Genomic DNA, 22,908 nt, shown 5'->3' with positions numbered 1-22,908 from the left:
AATAATTAACTAGTGGTGCAATTGCCTAGTGGAAGTTTTTCACAATCAAAGAATTAGTTCAACGTATGCAATTTCTGTCTGCTTTCATGATTAACATGTATTCTGAATCGGCTTTGAGCCTGCTTTTTATTGAACATAAGAGCCACTGCACTTCCACCCTCACTGACTCGCCCATAGGTCATTACTTTCAGTAAACGAACAATGTCATTGTGTTTAATGGTGATAACTAGCACATGCAAAGGTTATGACCCAGTTTTGTGACATGACAGATTCCACATTCAGAGTATGGCTGTGATTTTTTTTCTTTTTTTTTTGTTGTTCATAATAATAATCAGGTAAACTTAAATTAAAATTAATTAAGCACAGATAAAAATTTTTTTTTCAATTTTTTCCAGGGGACCAAAGCAGATGGTTAAAAGGAAAACCCATTAATTCAGAGAAGCTAAAAGGTCTAGAAAAAGTCAGATGCAGACACTAGATGGAGACAGAGCTCTGGTTAATGTGAATATTCAGACCTTGCTCGCAGCGTCATCTCCAGCAGCCACTGTTTTTCACCAGTTTAAATTTATTTATGAATTAAGAAATTTCATAAGTTTTATTTTAAATTATAACTGTGTGTAGACAACATTGTAATGAGTGATTTCTGTTATTTTAAGGTGCAGGCTTTATACAAACAGGTATTAATTAGTGCATGCACAGTTGGTTTAGCCTTCATAGAAACACATGAAATCAAATGATGTTCTGCAACAGCTGCATGAGCCTAAAGTAACCATGAGCAGTGCCCTAACTTCCTCCCTAACTGGGCTGTGTGGCAGTGAAACTGCACTCTCATCAGATTCAATATCAGACCCTGACTTCACTAATGTTCACATGGCTGAATGTCATCAGCTACTAATATCAGTGCTCTGACATCTTTTCTAAAGTTTTCACAGAGTAGAGGAGGAGCAGTTGGACCAAACTCCCTATTGATAACCTTGATATCCTCTCTGGGGAACCACATTAAATTTTAGCTTGATTTTTTATGCAGTTATCTAAATTATTATTATGGTTTTTAACTGTATTGCTCTTGTGTCTGTACGTTGGATCTTTTTTTTTTTTTGTGGATGAAATGTGCATTAAACAAAAACTTGGAATTTTACTTACAATTACATTAAAATGATCCCCTGTTCATTAAATCAATTTTACAGTATCCTATACACTTCTGTAAACGTAAAAATATATTGAATATACTCTTAATAAAGAATGAGCTATTCTGGAAAGGCAAAAGTCTGTATAATTTTTAAAAATAGTTGTATTAAGTTTTCCCACAAGATGGGAACACACCCTGAATACACATTCATTCACAGACCTCTCACACCTATAAACACTTTTGAGTAATCAATCCACCTACCAATGTGTGTTTATGGACTGTCGGAGGAAACTGCAGCACCTGTAGAACACAGAGCACAAAGCACCAGCTGTGCTCCAGAAAACAAAAGCATCAAACTTCCAAAGACTTATTAGTTTTCCAGATCGTTGGTGCTCTTTCTCTACAGCTACTCATTAGACTGTAATAGAGAGACAACTGATGTGATCTCACCTCACTACTCTCACTTTAATGAATGTGGACCATTGTCTCACTTTAGGCTGTGCTCTACTCATCTCAGAATTATTAGAATTACACACACCCGACTGTGAGGTCTGCTCATGCATTGGCACTCCATTCCTTTTCCCAGTCGGAAGCGCATAATTCCCATAATTCCGAGATGACATCAACATGGCAATGGCCTCTGGTGTACACTCATTTTCTGGTTGGCTGAGTTATCCCCTGTGACCCACTCATTGCTCTTTTCCTCCTCTAATGCCCCGTCCTCCTCTTTGAGATTATCTTTACTTTCAAAATGTGCTCTGAGATTTAGACCAGGATAAAATACTCTGAACATAAAAACACTGAACTAGACGCACACACAACACTACCACCTGCTGAATGCAAATTGAACAGCTTACAGCTAATTAAAATGATCATTATGCCCATTATTTTTGTTTTAACTGGATTTCCAGCATCTCATCAGGGGCTCAAACCAGATGAGAGACTGAAACTTGAGTATTTCTTTTAAAGAAAAATGCTATTCAAGCAAATGAATACCATCAAATAATTTTAAGTGCATTGAATTATAATATTTGGAAAAAATATATTAATTTGAGAGTCTTCTTTTTTATTTTTTGGAAGAGTAATACCCAATATAACAAATGCATGTGGCAGAGAATCAAATTTTATCTAGCTTCAAATCAGCGAGACTGTAATACTTTATTAAAGTGTGGCATGTTGCTGAAATGGATAAGCGGATAGGATGGTGATGATGATGATGTGGTATGTTGAATCATTACCATTTTTAAACTTCCTCATTGTATGTAGTGCACCTAATCAGACTGTGCTCAAATCCACAATTCAAGTACAATAAATTTCCACCAAAATTGCTAAGCAGTAGCATATAATTGCTACATGAGACATATCTCATTTACTTTCACACCCACCCCCCACTCCCCAACACACACACACACACACACACACACACACACACACACACACACAGGGGTGTCAAACTAGATCCACGGAGGGCCGTGTGGGTGCAGGTTTTCTTTCCAACACGCAAAAGCCCCACATTACTGAAAGTCAAGATCTACTTATTAGATCCAATGATTAAAAACAGGTGGAATGAGGTGTGGTTTCTGCGTGGTTGGAAAGAAAACCTGCACCCACACGGCCCTCCGTGGATCTAGTTTGACACCCCTGCTCTAAAACATGTGAAACCACCCACCATTTCTTTTCAAAACACTTTCTGATCAGATTTGTCATGTTACCAAACAGATTAAATTTAGCGAAGGCTCTTCTAATCTGAGATTCTTGATCCCTAGGTGGATAATATTGATTTCTTTTTGCTATAGATAGAACTGACTCTAAATGGGAGAGCAATAACTGCATGGAAGTAAACACAGACCTAAAGTGCTACAAAACTAAGCAGCTCATGTTACAAATGAGTTTTTGTGAGACCTCTAACAGCAAATAAAAACTTCAACCACATACAGTCATTATTTTCCCAGACATTTCCCTGCATTTCCCCAGTCGTAGATGTTGCCTTTAGTAACGGACCATAAATTCCATAATAATTCCAGTCATTTTGGATCTACTGATCCATTCATTCTGAAATTTGTACCCTAATGGGCAACTGGTGTTTGCGAATTAGTTTACAAAACCTACAGAAATGGAAGATTTGCTCAGACAGCCGCAAAACACTGCTCAGTAAATTACTACATTCTTCCTTCTAAAAATCTTCAGTCGTGTTCCTGTTGCTCTGTGGATAATTAGCTTTAATAAATCCAGTGATATGTTGGATTTACCCTAACACTGAAATCACTGATCATACGCCTCCAGTGATCACGAGCGTCTTTCCAAAGCAGAACAAAACCCATCACTGTATCCACATGTTCCTCTTTGGTGGTTTAGTGGTTTTCATTTTCCTCACTGATGGTAAACATAGGTTTTGTTCATAGTTGTTTCTGGTTCCTTTTAGCTGTGCTTAAAGAAAACTCCACCCACAAGCATCCAGCGACCAAAACATCCACCCATGATCAGAATGTGTTTACTCTAATCATCATACAGGCAATGTTGACACATCGATTGTGGCTTGACCCCATTTCTTGTAATTATTTAAACAAAAAAAAAAAAAAAGAAAAAAGGGGGAGTTTGGAAGGAGGAAATAGGTTAATTTCAAATAACTATAAAGTATATGAATGATTATTTATTCAGTTTCCAGTCAAAGACATTGTATGAAAGAAAAGTAAAAATTTGAAGTATAAAAAACAGAATTTTAAAATTTTGTTATGGTTACCTTGGAAATATAACAGCAAGAATGAAGCTGTAATAAAGGCAAGAGTGTATAATTTTGTGATATATTTAGTTGCAGAATAAATAATATTCAGGTGCTTTTTAGATGCAAAGCACCTCATAGAACTGGCTTGTAACTAACTAACTAACTCACTAACTCACTCACTCACTCACTCACATATATGCACAATCCCTGACACATGCTCAGTCACACTCACTCTCTTATATAAACACTCATTCACTCATAAATTCTTTTTCACTCACTCACTTATTTACACCGACATACATAGTCTCACTCACTCACACTCATAAATACCCACACATTCACTCAGTCATTCATGGTTAGGAAATGCACCACAAGGATATTCCTGATTTGTCGCATACATGCTCAGATTTAGGTCCTACTCCACAGGGTTTACTTTTGTACTTATGCCTCATTCATGAAGTTTACAGTTGCATAAATCAGTGGTAGTCTGGTGTTCTCCCTGTGTCCATGTGGGTTTCCTCCGGGTCCTCTGGTTTCCTCCCACGGTCCAAAAACACACGTTGGAAGGTGAATTGTTGACTCAAAAGTGCCCATAGGTGTGAGTATGTGAGTGAATGTGTGTGTGTGTGTGTGTGTTGCCCTGTGAAGGACAGGCGCCCCCTCCAGGGTGTGTTCCTGCCTTGTGCCCAGTGATTCTCTAGACCCACCACGACCCTGAACTGGATAAGCGGTTACAGACAATGAATGAATGAACAGTCAGAACTTGTGTAAAATTTGTTGGTCTTGTAAACATTGGAGATTTGATGACAGAAACAAAATAACTTCCTTGATGTTAAATGTTAATATGACAGTTATTTTTTACTGTGTTCTGCTCTAACATACTCATATTTAACATTAAAGGGAACATCTATGATTGTGGGGAACTGCCGTTCTCTCTGGATTGTTTATGTTCAGAAGCTCTGCGTCATTTTAAGTGGAACAGTATGTTTGAGGAGAAACATTACAAAATGTTGTTTGAATGTGGCTGAAGCTGAACTTGTCTAAGTTTTTAGTCACTGTTTCAGTTACTACAGAAACTCGTTTGTAACTGTAGTTGTTTAGTTTTGTAGCACTTTCCGTCTGTATATACTTTCATGCTGTTAACAGTCTCACAAATCTGGAGTGGTTTCCTACCTAAATAATCTGAAACAGCAAAAATAAATAAATATTACCCACATATGGAGCAGGATTAAAGCAATATCCTCATCCCTTTTAATGATTTTCCTTTGGAGGCATGATTTCTGACAGAGACCCTTTGTGTTGTTGCTCCCTTACTGACACCGGGGCTTAGAAAAAAAAATTATAGACCAGTTTTGAGCATGCAAATGGTGAGGAAAAATGTTCAGAATTTTAATAAAAGTGTTTTTTGATTGCATTTGTGAATGTCATCTTTAAGCCATATAGAGATCTTTATACATCCATGTGAAAATGTATTTGTTCTTAGTTATTATTTTATATCAGTTCTTCTATTATTAGTTTTCATAAAACCATTTTTATGTCCATTTGCTAACTTGTACACAGGACATTTCCTAATATGAATCCCCTGGGTTAAATATGAACAAATGACAGCTTGGCAGCATTGCAGCAATTTTTGCTTACTGTTGGCATTGAATTCCCTGAAGTGAATACATTTGATCAGCCAGTCAATGCATTTTCGGTTCTCTTTTTGGATACTCTTGTCTGGAAGAAAGTGAAAGAAGACCATCATGTACACGCTGGTGTCTGGAAGGTTTTATGGAGATGAATCATGCACAGAATTACAGCCTTTTACTGTTCCAGTGGAGAGAGAGCAAGAAAGCAGAGGTAGTGGTATTGAATACTCTGCTTTTACAGATAATAAGGGCTAGGATACATGACAAGAAGATTGAAACTGTGCCCAGTGGCAAAGATCTCGAAGACGCTAAAGACCCCAAACCGATAAAGACCTCCATGGTACATTAACTCAACCACACACACGCACAAACCCACACACTATAATGATGTCAGCTTGTGAAACTGGTCCTATGCATAAAGGCAAGTGCTGGGGTCACTATAATCCCTAAAGTGTAACACATCAATATAATGATTCTGCTCAAGGGATTTTATTGAAAAATTGAAAACAGTTAAATAATGGCTGTCTCCCTCACCGTGCCTCTCTGTGAGTATCTCTCTCTCTGTATCTTGCTCTCTCTCTTTGCAAATAGGCCTATCCTGATAGACTCTCAAGAGGTTAATTAAAAAGATGTGCCTGAGAGAGTGAGAGAGAGAGAGAATATATTTGAAATTTGGAAAGAAATTGCTTGTCATTCCACCTAAGTGTTTATACGTGTGCCAACTGTAAACAGATGAAAGTGGCGATATAAAGGATGCTGTGGAAGGGCCGGTGAGGTACGTGGGTTTTGTGGCATATTCGCTGAAGTGGCCACCAGTGGAGTAGCCCCTGAACCGTCCACTTCATGTGCCCCCATATCACACACAGACACACACACACACGCATGCACACTCACATCACAGAGCTAAACACTCAACACCAGCACGACTCAGGGTTGCCAGGCAACCATCTGGGTTTCAGTGGGATGTGTTTGCCAGGGCCCTGGGAGGGCTATTCAACAGCAGACCAGGTCTACCCACCCTCCCCAAAACAACATCCTCTGCCAAACTCTCGCCAAACCCCTTTTACACTTTCTTCAGTCCATCACTTCATTACACTTTGCTGACAAACTTTGGTCCATCCTTAGCTCATTTTCATTACTATGTCTGAAATTCCTTTGGCAAGCTACTTCAAATCCCAAGACTTTTGAAGCCACGCTTGGCTAAAGGAAGCTCCTCTGGAAAGATGCCCTCTGAGATACCTGATATCTCCCAGCCCAAGCAGTGAGGGAATGTCTTCCCATCTATTCTCACAATTCTACTGAGACCATAACATGCACAACGACACTCAACAAAATAACATGCACATGTGTGTTTCCTCTGTTATGTAAATCTCACACTTTTATATTATAAGTCAGGCCAGTGTTCTGTGTCTTTAAGTCATAGCTTTTAGCCTTAAATAAATCCATGACTAATAACTTTCCAAAACTGAATGAGTATGATGCTGTGGCTCTTTTAATTGGTTCTGAGCCTCAATTTTTTAAGGCAATATCTGATTCACAGCATCTATGAAGTATGAGGTTTTGGAGGCAAAGTGGTCCTTTTTAAACACCAGTAAACACCTAATTGTTGTGAATGTAGGTTTTTCTTGTGTTATTTGCATAAATTGGACTTTTTATTGATTGGGAAACACTTTTAATTTATTTTGAAACATCATTAGCGTTGTCTTCTTTGGGGGAGAAGGACACATTGTTTTATACAGCAGTATAAAAGATTTGGACTCTACATGTAAACTATCTGTGACAATGAACACTCATAGTAGTATATAGGGGCAGTGTACACACACACACACACACACACACACACAGCCAAGGAGCAATTTGGGGTTGGGATTTGTGGTTTTTCTTGCAGGTCCTGTGGATCAAAAATGCTACATTTTGTACTAAGCCTGTTTCTCTAACCATTAACCACAGACTGATGGACCAAGGAAATGCAGACGAGGCTACAGGACGGTGGGAATAGAACATACTTGAAAACAAATGCTTGAAAACCATTTTAAATGTGCTCATGCTCATGTTTAAGATTGTATTTGGGAGCACACCACACTGATCACTGGTCAGAGTGGAAGACCAGTCATTAACAGTTTCTTTAATGTAACAATAAATATAACGTGCAATTATTTGTCATTATACTAGTGTGTGTATATATAGAACAGCGTGCAGCCATCCCTGGTGCCCAGGGAGTGCCACAGCCATGGATGTTCCTGCCAGTCATAGGGATCAAACTGGCAACCTTTCAGTAACAAGCCTGGTCCTCTAATCAATAGGTCAAGGCTGCCCCCAAGCTATCCAAGCCACTAAAGCTATTATCTGTGCCTGAAGAGGCAAATTCCTCGAAGTTTGGAAATCATACATAGAATGTTTTGGGCATGACTGTGAATGAGGATATCCTTTAGGCACCACCCAGGCCTCCAAAAAAATGTCTCCTCACTGATGCTATTCTGTTGTTGATAATCATCCTTCAATATTTCCATTGATACCAGGCAGCACAAGACAGAAGGTGTGACATGAGGAGGTCCTGGCAGAAGACAATTAGTTCCAGTACAATAAGGAGCTTTGGGCACCAGACCACATCCATCTAGACTGGGCTGTCAGGTGGCAGACATTTCAAGCTAATTGCCACAGCAGATGATCTGCCAAACATCAGGCTATGGAGAGAGTTCTGCCAGAGATATCAGACTGTACACACCGTGTTTCCAGGTTTTCAGCCCCTTCAAAAATTGGTGATGTGTTTTCTGCAACATCCACCTCATTGTCATGTTTTTTTTTTGTCTCTTTTCTAAGTACCAGTGTAGTGGATTGTTTGAAGAAGAAGGTTTAAGGTAGTCTGTCACTATGGGTGAAAGGCTGAGTTGGATATTGAGCTGAGTTTTGTTTGGCTTCTATTAGTGACATGGCTTCAACCAAATGTGCACCCATTCCTGATATTGCTCATACACTGGTGAAGTCTTACTAGAATAATTCATGCTCTGTCCTCTTTTTTTTCATGCCACTTTTTGTTCCCTTTACAATTAAAAGCAATACCAAGAACACTGAATACTATAGGTTTGTGTTGCAAAGTATCTTGACTGGATAAGGGTATACCTCTTCTGGAAACCTCCCATAATTTGATGCTTTTTGTTTTCACTGTAACCACATATTTTCAGTCATGTTTCTTATTAACAGCTGTGCACATTTGAATCTTCACCTGTCTGAGTCTTACATAACTCTAGCTGATGACATGATGACATTGAGACTTATTTGGCCCGAACAAGCTGAGAAATTGAGGGAGCCCCTGCAGTAGGAATCGTGTAGGTGGTAGTTTTGGAAGCATGACACATGAACTGTTACTATGAGGAGCCTGGCTTCTGTGAAAGCTTGGGGGGTTAGTGAGCTAGAACCAGTGCTACAGAAGTTGAAATAGATGCTTGTCCTCCTACTTCCAGTTTCTTGCCAGTCTGAGTCATTTGCAACCCCGAATGCTTCCCACTGTATATCTCCTGCTGCGGTAGCAGGAATTGCCAGCTTCTCATCAGGTTCCAGCATGGCAGGGAAATGAATGACTTCCAGCTGCACAGCACTACTCATATTCCACCACAGAAATCACTACAGCTTTTGTTTTCCTGGATTGTCTTTACTCTTCCCTTTCAGGGATGCTACCTGCATAGTGAGCTGGTGGCAAACAGCCAATGCAAGGCCTACAATTACTGCATGATTTGGGGGAGATCCAAGAGAAGCCATGTCCTTGGTTGAAAATAATGACAAAAAATAATCTCTTTTGCAAAATGACTACCTCCTGTTGGAAGTAATACTATGTTTTTGGAAGTAACAGTTATTATTAAAGAAATATTATAGCAATTGCATTTTAATACTACACAACAGTTGCTGTGATATGACAAAAGAGTGGGAGAATGTTTGAATTTCGAATTACAATTATACGTTACACAAATACACTTTAAAACTTATTTGTACACCTAATAATTTTGTCAAGATATCTATGAACAGGGCTGTAATTCGATTTTAAGACTTACATGCCACATGTTCCAGGATTCTTACATTTTTAGGAGTGTTCATCATGCCATGTCAAATATTGACTGAAACAAGGCACCTACTGAGAAATTCACAGTATTTAAATGAATGCTTTTGCTTCTCATTGGTTCATCCTTTTATTGTTAATATTATTTGTTTGTTTGCACTACTAGAGGGTGAAATGAAGTAGTGGGCACAGAAGAAATATGTAGAGAGTGGAGCCAAGACAGTGAAGCACAGACACTTTCTCACATATACTCTGTAATTGGTTAAACTGTATAAAATCTACTTGCTATCTATCATTCTAATTCCTTTGCAGCTCTTGCGCTTGAATGGATTAATCAAAGCCATAGAGCAGACGCATGTACACAAGGTCACTGAGCAGCAGGCTTTAGCGCCTGACTTTATAAATATGTATTTTAGGGCTTGGCACAGTAGAGGTGCAAAAAAGGGGAGGGGATGGTGAAAAATAACAACCTGAGCTGAAGTACTAAAGAGGAGGAACATGAAAAAGACTCAAAATCTGCTACATTTATTTATCAGTGACAATATTTTTAAAAATATAAATAAATAATAAATAAATAACACCAATTGTAATTCAACTATCCTAAAATTTTAGAGCATCTTCGTAATCTGAAATTAATTTACTTCTGATGATATCTTGAGATGTTCTTGAGATGATATTTCATGGGTCATAAAAAAAATCCACCCAGAAATTTTATGAGGATTGTGTATCTTATTCCATTTGCTGAACCCTGGTGTCATAAAATGCCATCCCTGTCTGTTTTGCAGGTCCCTTCTTTGAATTTCCTTTTTTATAAAGTTCTTGGAATATATCTAGTTTCTTAATATTAACAAAACTGTAGTTGGCTGTTTTTCAAAACAGGGGGTTCTCACCTCTTCACATTTCAGCCCTCATTGCTCACTAGCATCTCAACACAATCACAATATCAACAATCCAACAGGGTTAGTGTCAGTCTGGATCATTTTAATTCAATTACCATAATAAAAATGTCTGAGTTAATTTCCATTTGCAAGCAGAACAGCCACATGGGGGCTGCTGAAACATGCTAACCCTTTATCTACACAGTCCACCTGTTTTCTTACACACACAAATATATACACTCTTCTGTTTCAAAAACTAAACTGCCCATCTGATAATGTTGTTTTAGATGTATAATTGATGATAGGGGGGTTTGTTAGCAGAAAAGCCCTTTGCACATTATCTAAATTATTATCTTACTTAATTAAAACAAAAAGGAGTTAACAAGTTTTAATGATCACAGGCTCCCTCCAGAGACACAGAGAGGGAGAATGAGAGATGGAGAGGCTCTTCATTAGTTTTAATAGCCTAGGCTACAGGGTCTTTTGTCTTTATCGAGTTCTTGCCATTTTGCTATAATTAAATAGCCCCAAATGGCTAAGGTAGCTATAGTGATAATCACTCCCTTTTAATGAGGAACAGACAGACGTGTAGAAGTGGTGAGAGCAGACTCAACCACTAAAGCTCCACAGCCCTGTGGTTACATTCCGTTTAAACTGGTGCACTTGCAGTATATGTCCAAAAAGTCAGAAGAAGCCTTTTTGAATGTGTGATTTCTGACTTGAAGATACACCCATTGCTTACACTCTACAGTTTGCCAGTAGAACTGGATGTTCTGAACCGGTTAATGCATGAGCCTTATGTCACCATATGCCAAATATCAGCATTAGACTGCAGTAAAACTGTGGTCTCTGGGGTAATGAGGCTTCATTCTGTACACATGGGATGAGTTGGAGATGGACATTTGGCTTGATTCAAAACTAATCATCCAACATCAGTAATGACCTCACAAATGATTCTGAGGCTGCAAACAAATCCTCACAGCAATGTTCCAATATCTAGTATAAAGCATTCCCAAAATAATCAAAGTAGTTACTGCAGAAAAATGGATACACACTTCTTATTAATACTCCTGATTTTTGAGGAAACAACACAGCAGCAATAGAAACTCACATGCCACCACATCGTCGGAGTACAGCCTGTCATTATTCTTGGCTACGGACGCTGACCAGTGAACAAGCAACAAATGGGTCAATCCACAGATGGGCAAAAAAGGCTATTTAATGAAGACTACATCATATAGCTGTCAAAGATGAGTGTCCCTTTAAAAAGTTAGAAGAGAAGACTTTAGCATGACATAACAACAGGCAAGGCATAAAGGCTATGAATATTTATAGCAAATCAGGCATTTTTATTAGGTACAAGTCATACTTCTCCTTGGGATGATGTAGGACACTGTTTTAAATAGATTTCATTTAAAACATAGCAGACATTAATTAAATGATTAATTTTCCATAATCACATCATGTTGATCAGAGGTGCAGTGTAGCTTACCCCAAATCATCAGGCACAAGGCAGGTGCACACAAGGCATGACACACACACACACATACACACATACACACAAGGTGTTTTCACATTCTCACCACATTAACTGCTCCAGAGTTCATTTGGGACCCAACAGAGACCACCTCCTCTCAAGGAGTGGGTTGGTACGGTTGTTTTGGTCTGCATCCACGTGTGATTACTGTGTTCACACCTGCACACACACATTGAACCAAAGGTGTAAATGAACCAGAGTCCAATTTAACCGGACTACAAAGTGCAGGTGTGAAAACACCCCAACCAACTGACTTGTTTTGGATTGTGGAAGGAACAGTAACAGAGTTGAACCACAGTGCCATCCTGTAGTAAACATGATCTCTTTAATACAATACTAACGTTTAGTGAACTTAATGGTCAGTAATTTTTTTTTCACCAAAATTATCAAAGAAATGTATGAAAAATCCAGTTGCTGTGTTGTTGAATTAACTGGTTTATGCTCCATACAGTGGGTTGCTCACATTGGGGTGGCCATAATTAAAATTCTTTGTGTACCGAATCTTTGATACAGGTTCCTAGGTGCGAGTTTATTGAGTGATTCATACTGTGAAGAAGAATCACTGGAGAAAAATGAGATATTACACCTTTAAAAGAGTTACACTGGTTTTATATGTTTTAACAGACTACACATCCAGCTATTGGACAATGCCAGAATGGGCAGCTGAAGCTCATAGTCAGAACTCATTCACATTCTTCATTATCCTTACTATCAGAAAGAATTTTTGAATGGAAATTAATGGGACATTTTAATTATTAGTTGTTCTGAACCATTTCTATTGGTCCATTCATCATGAAACTTCGATAAATTGTGAAGGACAGATGACATTCTCAAATCATGTAAAAAAAAAAAAAACAATGGAAACATAGGGCAAGACAATAATTCAATATCAATATATATTGCAATATAAAATATTACAATAATGATTGTGATTTTTAAACACATTTTCAGCATTTCAATATACATTATTTAAAGTGTCTATCACTGACTGCTGGTCATTACTGGGTTCTGGCATCATTTAATTGCACTCAATTTAAAATTTAGTTTCAAAATATTGATATATACTTGATTATAAGCCAATAGGTCTATGTTTGATGGTGATGTCATGTTGCTTGTTTGTATTTTATGGGTTTTTATACTGTCCATATTGATATCAGGATTATATCTTATCAACCAAAATTAAGAAATATATGGTTATATATATTTTGGCCATATTGTCCAGCCTTATGGAAATGCAAGATTTAGTTCTGGCTGTAACAAAATGTTATTCTGCCAAAGGTCATAGCACAGTGACACAACACCTTAACAAACAGCAACAATGAACACTGATCTAGACCAATGACCAATGATAAACCACATAAACCAGCGTTCTGAACAGTCTCTCAACAACCAAACAATTTGAAACAGACACAACAAACCTAATGTTTGAGTTGGTTATTTTTGGAGATTATTGGGTTGTTGCGAACTCTGAGCTTAAAATATCAGAACCACAAAAGCCTGACCATAATATATTAATGAACTAATGTAAGATTTTATTATTCCTTTATGTTTTTTTTTTTTAATACAAATCACATTTTGCAGAGATTTTGCCCAAGGCTTAATGTGATTTCAGACATTATTTTCTTTCTCCTTTTCTTAGACAAGATGCCTGGAACTGAAGCAGGGCTGTCTTGAGTCTGTCTATCTGAATGTGTGCCAAAAGAAGAGAGATGAGGTTTTTATGCGGTTAAGGGGCCATGCTCCGTAAACATGCACGCTTCTTTTGTTGGTAGCTGAAGAGGCCGCTTTGTAGTGAAATGATTGCTTGGAAATGGCAGGTTATGTGAATTTATACACTTAACTGGCTCCTTTTGCCACTGCAGCTGATAACAAACAAAATACAGACACACACAGCTTTCTATATCAACCTGTTTATAAAATCTTCTCAAAATAACATTCAATGCTGTGTGTTTCATCACTGTGTGCCCTTCCAGACTTCTTTAATCTAACACCCACTCCACTCTTCCGCTGTGGAATAACAACTTTCTGCCTCTGTGCCCTAATTTCAGCCCCAACCCTCACTTTAAAACTGTTCCAACTCTCCCAGACACACACACACAGACTCACAAACCACACATACTGACCATGAAGGCCACTGACCATAAAAATTCAGATATAACATAATAAACAAAATACAAATATAAGAAGCAGACAATCTGGTGGTTACTTTAGGGCTATTGTGTGTTATTCTGAGAGAAAAGAGACTTGAGATTTAGAAGTCTTCGTGCTATTTCTGCAGTCTCACTGTAATTAAATAATTTTTAAAAATATATAGACACTTTTCCTAACTTAACATCTAGAATATGCAGTTATCTCCAAGAGAAACAATACAAACATTTTTTTATCAATTATTTGTTTTTATTTATAGTTTTTGCTTATTGCCGGTCATATTCCTTTATGATCCTTTGATCGATTATATCATTCTTTACAAGTTTTAAACTCTTTAATACGTTGTTGTAGATTTTCAGTCTGATTTCATTAATGCTGATGGCCACAAAGGTGTAAATGTGCCATCATCATGCAGTCCTGACTTTAAACCTAGGAGACATTCTAGCCCTCCTTAATCAAGAACACTGTCCCAGTAAAGAAACTCATGATAATTTAAAATTAATTTTATGTAATATAACATCACTTCTCTTTTTTTATTTATTATAATCATACACAAGATAAAACATATGTAAAATATACGATGCCAATCTATTAGAGCTTCACACAGGGTCCACCACACTCTCGTCCTACCTGCAGTCACCAAAATTCCTGTTGAATTCTACACCTCAACACTAAGGCTCAACAGTGTAGTCTGGCGTCCTAGACCCACCCCCCTCCAAGCTAGCTTTACAGTCCTTTACCATCAACAACCATAAATACACACTGGCCTCCCTGGTAACTAAGGTTATACCTAGCCCCACTGGTACATTTTAAGTATGCTCAGTGCCACCAGTTCCACGTGAACTTTACATGCTACATCACCAACAATCCCAATAGCATCTCTACAGTGCATTTCCCCAAGTCTGTACTCTCCTTGTCCACAATCATTGACTTCAGAGATGCCCTTAGTTTCCGGTCCCTGATGCCAAATTGCACAAGCAGGGATGTGGCTGATTTGGCTACAAATCTCCCCCGGTCTTACATGTGCCTGCCACCCACATTCCCTCACTTCAGCCGCAAAGTCTGCATACTTCTGCTTCTTCCTTTCGAATGCTTCATCTACTGCATCCTCAAATGGAACCATTAACTCTATAAAATAAACTATCCCTTTACTTTCAGATTATGGCACCATATCTGGCCTCAGTCTAGTTAACACATTGCACTCTGGGACCTGCACCTTTTTTCCTCCACCAGCAATTTCCAATCTCCATCTACCAATATTTGTAGCCTGCGCACATTCTCAAAAACATTCCCCCTCATGCACAAACCTAACTATCTTATTATTACAGCCTCTCGTCAATGCATTAACCTCTAGCCATTTGCTGTCCAACAAATATGCCAAAATCCTTAGCACCTGATTATGTCTCCAGCTGATAGAATATGCTTTAGCATGCCAATCCTGGACATATTCCACAATCAGTATCTTCACCTACCCACTGTCCAAGATTTTGCTGTGTTGGAAGGACATCATAAGTTGCTCCCAGCAAAAACTTAATACGACTTGCCTCCATCACCCACAGCTCTTGCCAGGAAATCTTCCGCTTCTCTAGATTCTCCCATCACTGGACACTGGCCTTGTTTTGCCTGTGACGCTGCTGTTGCATCCAGGAATCACCTGACCCCTAGGCCTGCTCTTCTGCATTGTACATGGCCAATCAAATCCCTTAGTTCTAAAGGGCTCCTGGCTACCTGCATGGCCACTTTTAGATTTCACTTCCCTCCTGTTTTTTTTCCCTCCTGACTGTGATGCTTTTACCACTGTATCTTTCGATTCTGAAAAAATCATCTCACGACTCACCTTTGCACATTTAAATTCCTCAATTAAACTTGTGAGAGGTAACTCCAGTACCCCTCTCCCATCCCATGACACACTACTTAAACACTGTGGCACCCCTAACCACTTCCTTATGGCTTTGTTCATAAACTTTCCACCCTCTCTACTTCTGTGATTGAAACATCATAAACTGTCAATGGCCACCTAATACGAGGCAGTAAGCCAAACTGCAGACAACAAAATAATAACTTTCCTGGCAAACATAATCTATCAATGCTATTAACAGCCTTCACCAGTTCAGATTTTAGTTCCACAACTTGTTCTGTATCATATAGCGCTGCACTATACCATCTACCTAAACTCTTAACTGGTCTCTCCAGTACTGTAGGGATAATTTCTCCTTCCATCAAAAACTTATCTTGCACGAGTTTTCCTCTGACAGCCGACAGACTTCTAGACTTGCTCAGTTCAACCTTCAGCCTTGCCAACCTTAGATTATCATATAACTTCTCCAGCAACCGCCATGTGCAAGGCACAGTAGTCATTAGCGTCGTCATGTCATCCATGTAACACCTAATTGGGTTGAGCCGAGTACCGTCATGGAATCTTTCCCTGCCTTCAACCCAATTAGAGGCCCTAATTACTACACCCACTGCCATTGTAAATGCTAATAGTGAAATCGTACGTCCAGCCATTATACCTATTTCTAATCGCTGCGATGATTTAACAAATTCCCCTGTACTAAAGCAAAACTGAATATACTCAAGTGCTTTAACCATAAGCCTAATAATCTTAACTGGCACCTGGAAGAATTCAAAAGCTTTCCATATGCTGTGTACGTATGTTTATGTAGCACTGAGCCAAATGCATCTGCTAAATTTAGGAAAACAACATGCAAATCCCTACCCTCTTTCTTAACTGTCTGAATCTTATGTCAGATCATGCTGCTATGTTCCAACCATCCTGCAAAAGCAGATACCCTTGCCTTTTGTACTGATGTGTTAATTAATTTGTTTGTTTTCTGTGCTATTACAGTAAAGAAAATTGCACCCTCCACATTAAGAAGACTTATGGGCCAAAACGGTTTAATACTCACAGCATCTTTCTCCTTAGGAATAAGAATACCGCCTGCTCTTCTCCACACATTTGGAATGATCCCTTTCTTCCAAACAACAACCATCAACCTCCACAAAAACTTAAAGACCTCAGGTGCATACTTGTACACCTGATATGGCACATCATTAGGCCCTGGAGCAGAACATGTCTTTGCATGATGCACCATATTTTGAACATCACTCCATTTTGGTGGGCTAACCTTCATTTGCCACTTGATTTCACCTAATGGTGGAATATCCCATGGCACCTCTAGCTCATTTGCCTAATCTTTATCTGTATACACACCATTGAAATGCTCCTCTAATTCCCTCTTTCCAACTTTTAACTCCCAGATTTCTCCTTACCAAATAAAGTCTTCACAAAATTAAATGGATTCCTAAATAATGCTCACCTTGCAATTTCCTTCTTTTTCTGCCTTTTCTTCATGTTCTCTGCTCTTCTTCACACTGCCATCCTACTCTTAGGTTCGTTCTGTAGTATCTTAATAGAATTTTTTCCTTACTCTTATATTTTAACAGACTTACCATAGTAATACTCTCAATTTATTGTTTAGATTTGCTTGGAAAAGGGTGAACTACTTAATTCAAAGGTTTTTTTTTTTTTTACCCCGGTGTCTAAGTAGATACAGCCAGGTAAGCACTCCCATTGCTCAGTAACTTAAACCAAGGACAAAATGTACAGATTAACCACTGGCATGATTAGGAATTGACAGTGGAATTAGTCAACTGCACTTATGGTGTTTTTCCACTGCATAGAACCTACATGACTCTATTCAACTCGGCGCGGCTCTTTTGCTTTCCCACTGGCCAAATCTGGTACCTGATACCTGGAACCTGGTAGGTGTTCAGTCCCAGCTTCCCCGGGGTTCCAACCATGCTGAGTAGGTACTAAATGGTGATATGTAAAGCGCTGATTGTCATGTCAATCACCACAAAATGCCGAGCTCATTCAAATTTAGCACAAAATCGCTGCTTGTAAAATCTCTTCAATTACAAAAGCTTTCACGTGTATTTGTATCTGACTCACAATGGCAGCTCATAACTTTACCTTGAGATGTTTTGAAGAAGTTTACATGCTCCTTGGGTCGGTGGCCAAATAAATTTCCAGTCAATTCCAGCCGAATGTGCAACAAGTAAAACTGAGCTGTGAGAACTGGGTGCGGAGCCGTGTTCAGTCCAATAAACAAAAACAACACAAGAATACATGATGAGTAAACAGAGCCTAACTTTTCCGCTGCCATTGTTGTGGTTTTTGAAAAGCCAGTGATTAGCCAGGTCTTGTTAGAGACTGGGTTAGAAAGCTGAAGCAAGCATTGAACACATTACCCTGAAATACTGGAGCTGGGTGGCAGCATCACTACCTTTGGCACCACTGCGCCACCCTCTTACTTGAGTTAAAATTTTGATAATGAAAAAAATGGGGCAACGTCAGATGTGAACATGTCGATCAAGAATGTATCAGCTGTTTTCCTGATGCACTAACACTTTTTGCACCACATGTCAGTGCAACACAGACACATGACAGTGTGAGAGAGAGGTGTCTCAGGTTGTGTTTGAAGCAGGTTAGCAGGTGTTTAAGGCCAACAAATTGATTGTGGGTGTCATGAAGATTGCTGTCCTGAGGCTTAGTGTGTGTGTGTGTGTGTGTATGTGTGTGTGTGTGTGTGTTTGTGTGCGTGTGCGTGTGTGTATGTGTGTGACGCCTAAGATGTTCAATCTGTCAAAACAGTGTCTTCCTCAGATAAGAAAAACTGAATGTGTGCCAAAGAAAGTAAATGCAGACACACTGTGTACCTGCTCATGATCTGGGCACATGTCCAATTTTGGGGTGATTATGCACAGTCACTGCAAATTAAAGTAAAACATTCTCCATAATTTTTCCTCTTCTCAGTCTTTTTATCACTCTTTATCAACCAGAACCCCACAGTTTACAAGGGAAGTGCAAAAAAAATGTTACAATAACATATGCCTACTATATGACAAGACTCTTGGTTCTCCACATTTTTAAACAAACACTAAATATATTATGTGTCTTGTGTCTTTCAGCCAGTTTGCCCCCAGCCATGAACATGATCTGGGTAAACTTCATTCAGAAACAAAGTTTGTGTAGTATAGTGGGCTTAGTTTGTGTTTGGCCGCTGCTTTGTCTGATCCACTGATACAAGTTCTACACACACTAACAACTCACCACCACCACCACAGGTGTCACTACAGCACTAAGAACAATAATAAGCACTAAGAACCACCACCTAAATCATACCTGCTTTGTGGGAGTCCTGATCAGTGAAGGACAGTATATATAATATATATGTTATTGTTTTGTCAGATTGAAAACTGCCATCATGATAGCTTTTATGCAATCAGCTGTGAAAAAAAAATCCCTAAGAACCAAGTAAAGTTCCAGGTAAAGTCCCGCCAAACATTTTGGCCATGGAACTTTGATCTAATGATCTGAGCTTGAATATATTACAGAGTACAGAGGGACGTGAACTCCCCTCCGTCCATCAAGCACTAACTGCCGCAGGACAAAAGGACAGTGGCACTGAGACTGAAATGGATAGAGAGAATAAATTAAAGAGTAATTGATGTGGAAAAAGTGTTTACATTAATAAATATTAAATTAAGGGCAGGAATGAAGAGGGACAGTGTGTGTGTGTGTGTGTGTGTGTGTGTGTGTGTGTGTGTGTGTGTGTGTGTGTGTGTGTGTGTGTGTGTGAATGTAAACCTGCTCTCTAATCCAGCTACAATAGTTGCCAAACCGTGATGTCAAATGAGCTGTACACTTCAGTGAGTGCTAGAATATTACAATACTAATTAAAACTGACACTTTGCATCATCATCCATCTTTCTCCCTCTCTCTCTCTCTCTCACACACACACACAGAAACTCTCACAATAATCACCTTGATTGTAAATTGTCGCCATGTGTCATTCAAAGAATGTGTGCCTGTGTGTGTGTGTGTGTGTGTGTGTGTGTGTGTGCGTGTGTTTGGTGAATGTATAAGTGTGAGAGTGGATTTTCAGCTGTCAGATCTTATTACTGCATTTGATACAAAAAAAGAAAAAAAAAAGGAAAAGTTTCAAGCAAAATTTCTGATCATCAACTGGTAGCAATGCTATTTTCAGAATTCCATCTGAAAAGAAGCATCTCTCAGACTGACATAACAAGGCAAAACAATCAGAATAACAAACTTGGGTGCATATGTTCAACCGAAAACACATTATTAAGACAGTTACATAATAATGTAATTAGTTCTGGGAGGTAGAGATACATTTTTTGAACATCTGTTCATTCTGACTTCACAGGTGTATTGAGCTACTGTGGAGATAAGATCAATTTAGATCACACTACATTTTCAAAAGCTTTGCATCACCTGCTCATACCACATTCCTTCAAGTGTAATATCCAGGAGTGCTGCAGGAACAGACCTTTACTCTTCTGCAAAGACTTTACACTAGCTGTTGAAACATTATTTTGAAGGTGTGACTGCATTCAGCCACAAGTTTAAAAGGTCAGGTGCTGAAGTAAGAAGATTATATCTACGTCAAAACACCACTCAAACTCTTCCCAAAGGTACTGCATGCTGGTTGTAGGTTTGGCTTATGTGCAGCTTCTCGGGAGTGGGGATAATACAAGCTCTGTTTGCACTATAAAAAACCACAGTCAGCAATATGTGCACCTTAAAGCCGCTGAATTTGCAGACTTTCTGACACATAGCGTACATTCTGTACAGCCCTCTATACCCCTGTGTTCCCATGTTGCAGTTTTATGCATTCTTAAACCCATTCAATCAGCTGATAATAGATGGCTCTATGTAATTCTGCATCTTTATGCGAAAGGCGCTAGAGCAGCAATTAGAACGTCATTTTTTGAAAAAGACTTTTGTGAAGAATCTGCGATGAGTGGGTTCTAAGCCTCAGGTTTTAAAGTGAAATGACAGCAGTGACAAAAGTGTAGAATAACAACCCATTTGTCTCTTTCTCTCATTATGTCTGTACCATTTTCTTCAATCTGTCTTCTCTTTCTCTGAGGACACTTAAGAGTGTGGAGAGCACCTAAGCCTATTACTTTCTCTCTGCATTTGTTAGTAGAAAGTTTTCTCCTTATTTTTATATGGTTATGCAAACAAACTGTTACATAAGAATTACAGTCAACTAGAATCATCACATTTTACACCTATGATCCTAAGTGGCCTAAAATGTATGACAAAGTTTATAAATGCCATAGACAGTACTTCATAAAGTTAATAAAGAAAGAAATAAAAAAGAATTTTAAAGCATACTTTTACATTCCCCAAGCACAGGGTCAGTAAAGACAGGAAAGTGCATATTATTTTTTTCTGTGCACAGTAATTTAATTGTAATAATACAATTAAATGTGGTCCTGTGTGTTCCTGAATATCTAAAGCTTGTGTTTGATATAGATATGAATCACATGATGTGTAGGATAATTTATTTGGTCCTAACACCAATGTCCTCAGCCACCATTTCATGCCAGATTCAGCACGCATACAATTTTAGAGTAAACACAAATCTCTGCTTGACTCAGACTTAAAAAAGAGGTAAAACTATGAGCCTGTGTAGTCTACCAACTAAGTGAGTGTACATTTTTTATTACATTTCTCACCCGTGAACAGCGTGAAATGGCTGAGAAAATGTGATATGTGATTTGTGTTTACAGAATCCTTTCCAGTCTGAAAGGCATCACTTCAGGCTACTGTCACACTGCCTCCTACTGGCGATACTTTATAACAGCAAACGACAGGAAATGAAAGGATTTGAAAAATGTTTAAGACATTTAAAATAAATTAAATAAACAAAGAAGACAGTTACATATGTAAGCACACTGTAGGTGTCACAATAAAACATTTTTGGTGTGACTCATTTTGTGAAACATAGACTAAAATATTGACTATCCTCCATGTGGCAGACCAGAACTCATTTCCCAGCTCAGGCAGGAACATCATACTTTACCAAGACTCCTAACACTACATTAACCTCTGTAATGTGATCTTACATGGCTCTAGATTAAGTGCATCTACAAAATGCCATGGATGTAAACATGATATTACTGGCTAATATTACTTTGCCCCACCCACAGATGCATGGTGATGTAGTAATACATTTCAGAAAATATTTCATAAGCAGACAAATGTCATTAGACTTAGATTAAAGTAAGCTGGACATGTGCAGAGTTTAGTCTTTTAAATAAGAACAAATGACGAATCATGTTTGGTTTATGTGACCAGGTCAAGCAATGCATAATGTTAGTTTAAAGTTCACTTTAAAATGACACATATTTAAAGCATCTAGTAATAACCTGTATAAAAGATTTATTTTGGGAAAAGTGTGTGAAAGTGCTTCTGACATTCATTATTTAATTATCCAGAAATTTTGCCAGGATATTAAAGGGTTACATTTATGAAACACACACAGACACACACACACATATATATATATATATATTGTTCTGTCTAAGCCTCCCTATCTGTATACATCTCTGTCTCTAGTCCCTTGCTCTAAAACTAGTCAAAGATTACATCCAAAACTAATTACCCAGGTTTTGCTATTCAGCCGAATGTTAATTAGCCCATTCCTTCAAGCTAAAGTAGTGCTTAATTACTTTAATGCCATCCAGAAAAAAGAAGTGTTGCTGTTTTTACAAACAACAGACCTTAGAAGTCAAGATAAATTAGAGCATTATATAGCTTTGTGTGTATATACAAAAATTTCAGTTCCAGGAACCATGTTTTTGTTCTAAAATAAACTTGACCATTCATTGGTGGCAATTTTCATGTCTTAATTATTCCCTTTCTTATTTTCCTCCCTATGGCCAGGCAACTTCGTTCACGCTTTTCAAATTTTCTGTGAACCATGTGTGAGCT

The sequence above is a fragment of the Hoplias malabaricus genome, chromosome 9 (assembly GCF_029633855.1).
Source record: "Hoplias malabaricus isolate fHopMal1 chromosome 9, fHopMal1.hap1, whole genome shotgun sequence".
NCBI classification, from domain to species: domain Eukaryota; kingdom Metazoa; phylum Chordata; class Actinopteri; order Characiformes; family Erythrinidae; genus Hoplias; species Hoplias malabaricus.
Note: the sequence above shows the minus strand (reverse complement) of the source record.